A 9,985-nucleotide genomic window follows, 5' to 3' on the forward strand; every position below is an offset into this window, starting at 1 on the left:
AAAGCAAAAACAATACCCAGCTGTGGATGTGACTGGTGATAGAAGCAAGATCCGATGCTGTAAAGAGCAGTATTGCATAGGAACCTGGAATGTTAGGTCCATGAATCAAGGCAAATTGGAAGTGGTCAAACAAGAGATGGCAAGGGTGAACGTCAGCATTCTAGCAATCAGTGAACTAAAATGGACTGGAATGGGTGAATTTAACTCAGATGACCATTATATCTACTACTGCAGGCAGGAATCCCTCAGAAGAAATGGAGTAGCCATCATGGTCACCAAAAGAGTCCGAAATGCAATACTTGGATGCAATCTCAAAAATGACAGAATGATCTCTGTTTGTCTCCAAGGCAAACCATTCAGTATCACAGTAATCCAAGTCTATGCCCCAACCAGTAACGCTGAAGAAACTGAAGTTGAACGGTTTTATGAAGACCTACAAGACCTTTTAGAACTAACAGCCAAAAAAGATGTCCTTTTCATTATAGGGGACTGGAATGTAAAAGTAGGAAGTCAAGAAACACCTGGAGTAACAGGCAAATTTGGCCTTGGAATGCGGAATGAAGCAGGGCAAAGACTAATAGAGTTTTGCCAAGAAAACGCACTGGTCATAGCAAACACTCTCTTCCAACAACACAAGAGAAGACTCTACACATGGACATCACCAGATGGTCAACACTGAAATCAGATTGATTACATTCTCTGCAGCAAAAGATGGAGAAGCTCTATACAGTCAACAAAAACAAGACCAGGAGCTGACTGTGGCTCAGATCATGAACTCCTTATTACCAAATTTAGACTCAAATTAAAGAAAATAGGGAAAACCGCTAGACCATTCAGGTATGACCTAAATCAAAGCCCTTATGATTATACAGTGGAAGTGAGAAATAGATTTAAGGGCCTAGATCTGATAGATAGAGTGCCTGATGAACTATGGAATGAGGTTCATGACATTGTACAGGAGACAGGGATCAAGACCATCCCCATGGAAAAGAAATGCAAAAAAGCAAAATGACTGTCTGGGGAGGCCTTACAAATAGCTGTGAAAAGAAGAGAGGCGAAAAGCCATGGAGAAAAGGAAAGATATAAGCATCTGAATGCAGAGTTCCAAAGAATAGCAAGAAGAGATAAGAAAGCCTTCAGCAATCAATGCAAAGAAATAGAGGAAAACAACAGAATGGGAAAGACTAGAGATCTCTTTAAGAAAATTAGAGATACCAAGGGAACATTTCAGGCAAAGATGGGCTCGATAAAGGGCAGAAATGGTATGGACCTAACAGAAGCAGAAGATATTAAGAAGAGTGGCAAGAATACATGGAAGAACTGTACAAAAAAGATCTTCATGACCCAGATAATCATGATGATGTGATCACTAATCTAGAGCTAGACATCTTGGAATGTAAAGTCAAGTGGGCCTTAGAAAGCATCACTACGAACAAAGCTAGTGGAGGTGATGGAATTCCAGTTGAGCTGTTTCAAATCCTGAAAGATGATGCTGTGAAAGTGCTGCACTCAATATGCCAGCAAATTTGGAAAACTCAGCAGTGGCCACAGGACTGGAAAAGGTCAGTTTTCATTCCAATCCCAAAGAAAGGCAATGCCAAAGAATGCTCAAACTACCGCACAATTGCACTCATCTCACATGCTAGTAAAGTAATGCTCAAAATTCTCCAAGCCAGGCTTCAGCGATACATGAACCATGAACTCCCTGATGTTCAAGCTGGTTTTAGAAAAGGCAGAGGAACCAGAGATCAAATTGCCGACATCTGCTGGATCATGGAAAAAGCAAGAGAGTTCCAGAAAAACATCTATTTCTGCTTTCTTGACTATGCCAAAGCCTTTGACTGTGTGGATCACAATCAACTGTGGAAAATTCTGAAAGAGATGGGAATACCAGACCACCTAACCTGCCTCTTGAGAAATCTGTATGCAGGTCAGGAAGCAACAGTTAGAACTGTACATGGAACAACAGACTGGTTCCAAATAGGAAAAGGAGTATGTCAAGGCTGTATATTGTCACCATGCTTATTTAACTTCTATGCAGAGTACATCATGAGAAACGCTGGACTGGAAGAAACACAAACTGGAATCGATTGCCAGGAGAAATATCAATAACCTCAGATATGCAGATGACACCACCCTTATGGCAGAAAGTGAAGAGGAACTAAAAAGCCTCTTGATGAAAGTGAAAGGAGAGTGAAAAAGTTGGCTTAAAGCTCAACATTCAGAAAATGAAGATTATGGCATCTGGTCCCATCACCTCATGGGAAATAGATGGGGAAACAGTGTCAGACTTTATTTTGGGGGGCTCCAAAATCATTGCAGATGGTGACTGCAGCCATGAAATTAAAAGACGCTTTCTCCTTGGAAGGAAAGTTATGACCAACCTAGATAGTATATTCAAAAGCAGAGACATTACTTTGCCAACTAAGGTCCGTCTAGTCAAGGCTGTGGTTTTTTTTCCTGTGGTCATGTATGGACGTGAGAGTTGGACTGTGAAGAAGGCTGAGTGCCGCAGAATTGATGCTTTTGAACTGTGGTGTTGGAGAAGACTCTTGCGAGTCCCTTGGACTGCAAGGAGATCCAACCAGTCCATTCTGAAGGAGATCAACCCTGGGATTTCTTTGGAAGGAATGATGCTGAAGCTGAAGCTCCAGTACTTTGGCCACCTCATGGGAAGAGTTGACTCACTGGAAAAGACTCTGATGCTGGGAGGGATTGAGCGCAGGAGGAGAAGGGGACGACCGAGGATGAGATGGCTGGATGGCATCACTTACTCGATGGACGTGAGTCTGAGTGAACTCCGGGAGATGGTGATGGAGAGGGAGGCTTGGTGTGCTGCGATTCATGGGGTTGCAAAGAGTTGGACACGACTGAGCGACTGAACTGAACTGAACTGAACCTTCATTTTATCTCCAGACTTTGATTTAAATTTGCCTATTAATTCACCATGAATTTTAATTTTAAGTTTATCCATGAAATATTTGGGGACATCTATTATTAACATTTGCCTAGACATCAAATAGGAATGTCTACTTCCTCCTGAAGTTTTCTGCTTACTGAGAGAGAAAGAGACCCATATTGAACTGGCTAAATGCAATAAGTACTACTAATGAGTAAGTTAGAAAATTTTTGCTCTTCTAAGTAGATTGGAGAAGAAAGGAGTCTTAAGTCTCTGAAGAATGTCTGGCTGAGACAAGGCTCAATGGCGGGTGGAAGGGAAATTTCGGCTGGTCCCAAACTGATGATGGGTACTATGGTCTGGGTGCCCAGAATGGGCATTGGGAAAGCTGGGGATTAAGGTTGCCAGAGTGACACAGAACTAGGTTGTGACCAGCTAAGGAATTAGAAACTTTGATAATTTTCTTTTTAAATTTTGTTTTCTTTTTCTCAAAATTAACAGTGCATATATCTGAGAAAGTCATGTGGTCCCATCAGACTGGTCATGAAAATTAGTAGACTTCTGCAAGGGAAGAGGAGCCCTTTTCCCTTGCTCCCCCAGAAATACTCACCTTCAATTCTTTCAGCTGAAACCTTTTGTACTGACTTCAATATCACCACATGAAATATTAAATTACCATTTAACAGTGTTTCAGTATTAGGCCGAGTCAATTGATTTTCTCCAGTGGAAGATGGAGATTTTGCTCTGTTCCCTCATCATCCCCTGTGATACATACTTCCAGGTACTCCATTTTCTCCTTAAAATTGTGTCACTGTGATTGGATCAATATTAAATGTTGACATTACCAAGAATATATAAGCCCTATTTTACAGATAAACCAGGACAGATATTTATGACTTTGCCTTTAAAAAGAAACAACTTGAGTTTTTCCTGGAATTAACAATCTTGTTTTGTTTGTTTGCATAATTTTCCATATCAGTTAGGTTCAGTTCAGCCACTCAATCATGTCCAACTCTTTGCAACCCCATGGACTGCAGTCCTCCAGGCGCCCCTGTCCATCACCAACTCCCGGAGCTTACTCAAACTTCTATCCATTGTGATATCCATGGTGATGATATCCAACCATTTCATCTTCTGTCGTCCCCTTCTCCTCCTGCCTTCAATCTTGCCCAGCATCAGGGTCTTTCCCAGTGAGTCAGCTCTTTGCATCAAGTGGCCAAAGTATCAGAGTTTCAGCTTGAGAATCAGTTCTTCCAATGAATATTCAGGACTGATTTCCTTTAGGATGGACTGGTTGGAGTTCCTTGCAGTCCAAGGGACTCTCAAGAGTCTTCTCAAACACCACAGGTCAAAAACATCAATTCTTAGGTGCTCAGCTTTCTTTATAGTCCAACTCTAACATCTATATGTGACTACTGGAAAAACCATAACTTTGACTAGATGGACCTTTGTTGGCAGAGTAATGTCTCTGCCTTTAAATATGTACTCTAGGTTAGTCATAACTTTTCTTCCAAGGAGCAAGCATCTTTTAATTTCATGGCTGCAGTCACCATCTGTAGTGATTTTGGAGCCCCCCCAAAATAAAGTCTATCACGGTTTCCATTGTTTCTCCATCTATTTGCCATGAAGTGATGGAACCAGATGCCATAATCTTAGTCTTCTGAATGTTGAGCTCGTCTCTTTCACCTTCATCAAGAGGCTTTTTAGTTTTTCTTCGCTTTCTGCCATAACAGTGGTGTCATCTGCATATCTGAGGTTATTGATATTTCTCCCTGCAATCTTGATTCCAGCTTCTGCTTCATCCAACCCAGCTTTTGTCTTGATTTACTCTGCATATAAATTAAATAAGCATGGTGACAATATACAGCCTTGATGTACTCCTTTCCCGATTTGGAACCAGTCTGTTGTTCCGTGTCCAGTTCTAACTCTTGCTTCTTTTTTTTTTAATTAATTTATCTTTTTATTGGAGGATAATTGCTTTATAGAATTTTGCTGTCTTCTGTCAAACCTCCACATGAATCAGCCATAGGTATACATATATCCCCTCCCTTTTGAAACTCCCTCCCAACTCCCTCCCCATCCCATCCCTCTAGGTTGATACAGAACCCCTGTTTGAATTTCTTGGGCCATACAGCAAATTCCCATTGACTATCTATTTTACATATGGTAATATAAATTTCCATGTTACTCTTTCATATATTTCACCCTCTCCCCTCTCCCCATGTCCATAAGTCTATTCTCTATGTCTGTTTCTCCATGCTGACCTCTAAATAAATTCTTCAGTACCATTTTTCTAGATTCCATATATATGTGTTAGAATATGGTATTTATCTTTCTCTTTCTGATTCACTTCACTCTGTATAATAGGTTCTAGGTTCATCCACCTCATCAAAACTGACTCAAATGCATTCCTTTTAATGGCTGGATAATATTCCATTGTGTATATATACCACACTTTATCCATCATCTGTCGATGGACCTCTAGGTTGCTTCTGTGTTCTAGCTGTTGTAAATAGTACTACAACGAACAATGGGATACATGTGTCTCTTTCAATTTTGGTTTCCTCAGGATATATATAGAGGAGTGGGATTGCTGGGTCATATAGTGGTTTTATTCCTAGTTTTTTAACGAATCTCCATACCATCTTCCAGAGTGGCTATATCAATTTACCTTCCCACCAACAGAGCAAGAGCGTTCCCTTTTCTCCATACCCTTTCCAACATTTATTGTCTGTAGACTTTTTCATGAGGGCCATTCTGACTGGTGTGAGGTGATATCTTATTGTAGTTTTGATTTGCATTGCTCTATTAATGAGCAATGTTGAGCATCTTTTCATGTGTGTGTTAGCCTTCTGTATGTCTTCTTTGGAGAAATGTCTGTTTAGGTCTTTTTCCCACTTTTTGATTGGGTTGTTTGTTTTTCTGGCATTGAGCTGTATGTGCTGCTTTTATATTTTGGAAATTAATCCTTTGTTAGTTGTTTCATTTGATATTATTTTCTCTCATTCTGAGGGTTGTCTTTTCACCTTGCTTATACTTCCCTTTGCTGTGCAAAAGCTTTTAAGTTCAATCAGGTCCCACTTGTTTATTTTTGTTTTTATTTCCATTACTCTAGGAGGTGGGTCATGAGGATCTTGCTTTGATTTATATCATTGAGTGTTCTGCCTATGTTTTCCTCTAAGAGTTTTATAGTCTCTAGTGTTACATTTAGGTCTTTAATCCATTTTGAGTTTATCTTTGTATGGTGTTAGGAAGTGTTCTAATTTCATTCTTTTACATGTAGATGTCCAGTTTCCCAGCACCATTTATTGAAGAGGCTGTCTTTGCCCATTGTATATTCTTTCCTCCTTTGTGAAAAATAAGGTACCCATAAGTGCATGGGTCTATTTCTGGGCTTTCTATCTTGTTCCATTGCTCTATATTTCTGTTTTTGTGCCAGTACCATACTATCTTGATGACTGTAGCTTTGTAGTGTAATCTGAAGTCAGGAAGCTTGATTCCTCCAGTTCCATTCTTCTTTCTCAAAACTGCTTTGGCTATTCAGGGTCTTTTTTGTTTCCATATGAATTGTGAAATTTTTTGTTCTAGTTCTGTGAAAAGTACCATTGGTAATTTGATAGGGATTGCATTAAATCTGTAGATTGCTTTTGGTAGTATAGTCATTTTCACAATATTGATTCTTCCTACTTAGGAACATGGAATATCTTTCCATCTGTTTATGTCATCCTTGATTTCTTTCATTAGTGTCTTATAATTTTCCATGTACAATTCTTTTGTCTCCTTAGGTAAGTTTATTCCTAGATATTTAATTCTTTTTGTTGAAGTGGTGAATAGGATTGATTCCTTAATTGCTCTTTCTGATTTTTTATTGTTAGTATATTGAAATGCAAGTGATTTCTGGGATTGATTTTTTTATCCTACAACTTTGCTAAATTCACTGATTAGCTCTAGTAATTTTCTGATACTATCTTTAGGGTTTTCTATATACAGTATCATGTCATCTGCAAAAAGTGAGAGCTTTACTTCTTCCTTTTCTTTTCTTCTCATTGCTGTCGCTAGGACTTCCAGAACTATAGTGAATAATAGTGGTGAAAGTGGACACCTTTGTCTTGTTCCTGATCTTAGGAGGGATGCTTTCAGTTTTTCACCATTGAGAATAATATTTGCTGTAGGCTTATCATATATGGCCTTTACTATGTTGAGGTAGGTTCCTTCTATGCCCATATTTTGAAGAGTTTTAATAATAAATAGGTGCTGAATTTTGTCAAAGGCTTTTTTTGCATCTATTGAAATGACCATATGGTTTTAATCTTTCAATTTGTTAATATAGTATATCACATTGACTGATTTCTGTATATTGAAGAATCCTTCTATCCCTCAAACCCAACTTGATCATGGTGTATGAGCTTTTTGATGTGTTGTTGAATTCTGTTTGCTAAAATTTTGTTGAGGATTTTTGCATCTATGTTCATCAGTGATATTGGCCTGTAGTTTTCTACCACCATGGACCAGTAACAAACAACTCATGGATAAGCTGTGGTCCAGAGGTCATCTTGATTACTTAGTACAAAGGCTTCATCACTTCCACGTCTGTTCTTCTAAATCTGGTAGACATTTCAAATTGCAAGCTCCAAGAATTTGACCTCCTTTCCCTATGTATTCTGCTGTGTCATCCCATTCCCTAGGCGCATAAGTGCAGAACACATTAACTGCTAGAGAGAAATGGTAGAAGAAGTAGCAACTAGGTCACAGAAAACAGTGGAAATAAAACTGCATCGGTTAACTCTCCAAGTTTCACTCTTGATGCAGAAATGAGAAGTATAAAATTGGCTTTTAAAAAGGAAGAGAACGAGACTAATCATAATTTGTAAATAAACGACAACCTACAGGAAAAAAAAGTTTTTTTTTTAATAGTTCGTTAGGATGGATTATTACAAACAGTAGTAAAATCAAGAACCCTTCTACTATACTAGACTAATGATTAGAAACCATAATAAGGGTTCCACTCACACCAACTATGAAACAAAATACCTAGAAATCAAATTAATAGGAAGTCACTGAATATATTTGAAGAAAATAATAAAAGGTTGCTGAGATACTTGAGAGATTAGTTTAGTCGCCAAGTTGTGTCCAACTCTTTGCAACCTCATGGACTATACAGCATGCCAGGCCTCCCTGTCTTTCACCATCTCTCAGAGTTTGCCCAAGCTCATGTCCAAATTAGTAAGTTTATATTGTGAAGAGTTATACATTTTTCTACAAATATAATTCCATCCTAATCAAAATCATGTAGAAGGGGTAAGGAGGACTTGACAAAGTGATTCTCAAATCTATCTAAAAATTGAAGGGATGATACTAACCAGAAAAATATTTCAAGAGAGAAACTTGAGGGAGTACTTATTATCCTTTTTGATATTGTATGACATTGTAAAGCTACAGAAATTAAAACAGAATAATTCTGCACACACATGAAAAGAGAATAAGTGGAACAGAAAGATTATTCAAAAAGAGGCCTAAATATCAATAAAAAATTTAGTATATAACAAATGCACAATTAAAATCATGAGAGGAAGGATGAGTTGTTTAAAAAATGGTGTTAGAACAACTGGTTAACAAATGTGCCCATTCCTGGACTCGTCTTTGTACTTCCTTGTTCCTTCAGGCTGGGTGTCCTCATGTGACTTGTATTGGCCAATGAAATGTGAGTTCGAGTGGTGCGTGTCACTTCTGATAAGCTGTAAGAGCCAGTGCACAGTTGCCCTGGTTTCCACTTCCTCTAGTGAGTCCTGAGTAAGGATGATGCACAGAAGAGCTCCTAAGTGACTCATAATAAATGTGTAGTGTGAGAGAGAAATAAACCTTTGTTTAAAGCCGCTGGAATTTAGAGTTTCTATTATGCATCATAACCCAGCCTACCCTGACTGATACAATTTCTATCTCACACTTCAAACTTGTCATGAGGCAGGAGGCAAATGAGTCCCCCCAGAGTAAAGCAACTGGAGATTCATTCTCTATTGATGGGATTCATTCTCTATTGATGGAAATTCCAAGACAAGAATAGCAGGACAATTAAAGGAGGAGGCTAGATCCTGCACAGACCACATATTTCTCATTCCCAAAGTCAGGAGATCTCCCTGACCACACAAACACAGAAAAGGCTCCTAGGAGGCCAAAGGGGAGTCATGTCAAGGGGTATTCTACCCAGCTGACTTTTCAGTAGGATCCATCTTAGCTAAGAGATGTGTGCACACACAAGGAAGGATCCTGAGATATACCAAATATGGAAAGTGAACCAGGTGAATCATAATGATTGGCCAAAGGAAACGCAGAAGAAATGCCTCATATAAGTGATTTTAAATGTTATGTGGGTGCATCTCAAGCACTCTCCCTCTGCCTGTGTGTCTGTCCACACGTACTATACTCTTTTCTCTCCTACTAAATACTTTACTTGCTTCCACGACTTTGTGGAAATTCTTTGTGCAAAGTCAAAGAGCCAGGGCCCTTGTCACTGACCACTGGTCTAATGGCTAGGATCTGGTGTTTTCACCACTGCAACCTAGACTTAATCGCTGGTTGGGAATCCAAGCCCTGCTCCAAGCCATTGCAGGCCACCCAATATCAGTTAGAAGAAAAACAATTCACACCAATATTTTAGAGATGCACATCATTAATATTCATAGTATTAATGTTTTGTAGTAGTTGTGGTTTTGAGGGGAGTGTTAGGGAGAAGGCATTCAATTCAATTCAGTTCAGTCGCTCAGTCGTGTCTGACTCTTTGCGACCCCATGGACTGCAGCACGCCAGGCCTCCCTGTCCATCACCAACTCCCAGAGTTCACTCAAACTCATGCCCATTGAGCCAGTGATGCCATCCAACCATCTCATCCTCTGTCGTCCCCTTCTCCTCCTGCCTTCCATCTTTCCCAGCATCAGGGTCTTTTCTAATGAGTCAGTTCTTTGCATCAGGTGGCCAAATTATTGGAGTTTCAGCTTCAAAGGCATTGATGAACCCCCAAAATAAAGTGCTATATCCAGGGCCAGCTACATAATAAAGCACAAAATGAAAATGCAGGGTCCCTTGTTTTAA

The sequence above is a fragment of the Oryx dammah genome, unplaced genomic scaffold (assembly GCF_014754425.2).
Source record: "Oryx dammah isolate SB20612 unplaced genomic scaffold, SCBI_Odam_1.1 HiC_scaffold_10, whole genome shotgun sequence".
NCBI classification, from domain to species: Eukaryota; Metazoa; Chordata; class Mammalia; order Artiodactyla; family Bovidae; genus Oryx; species Oryx dammah.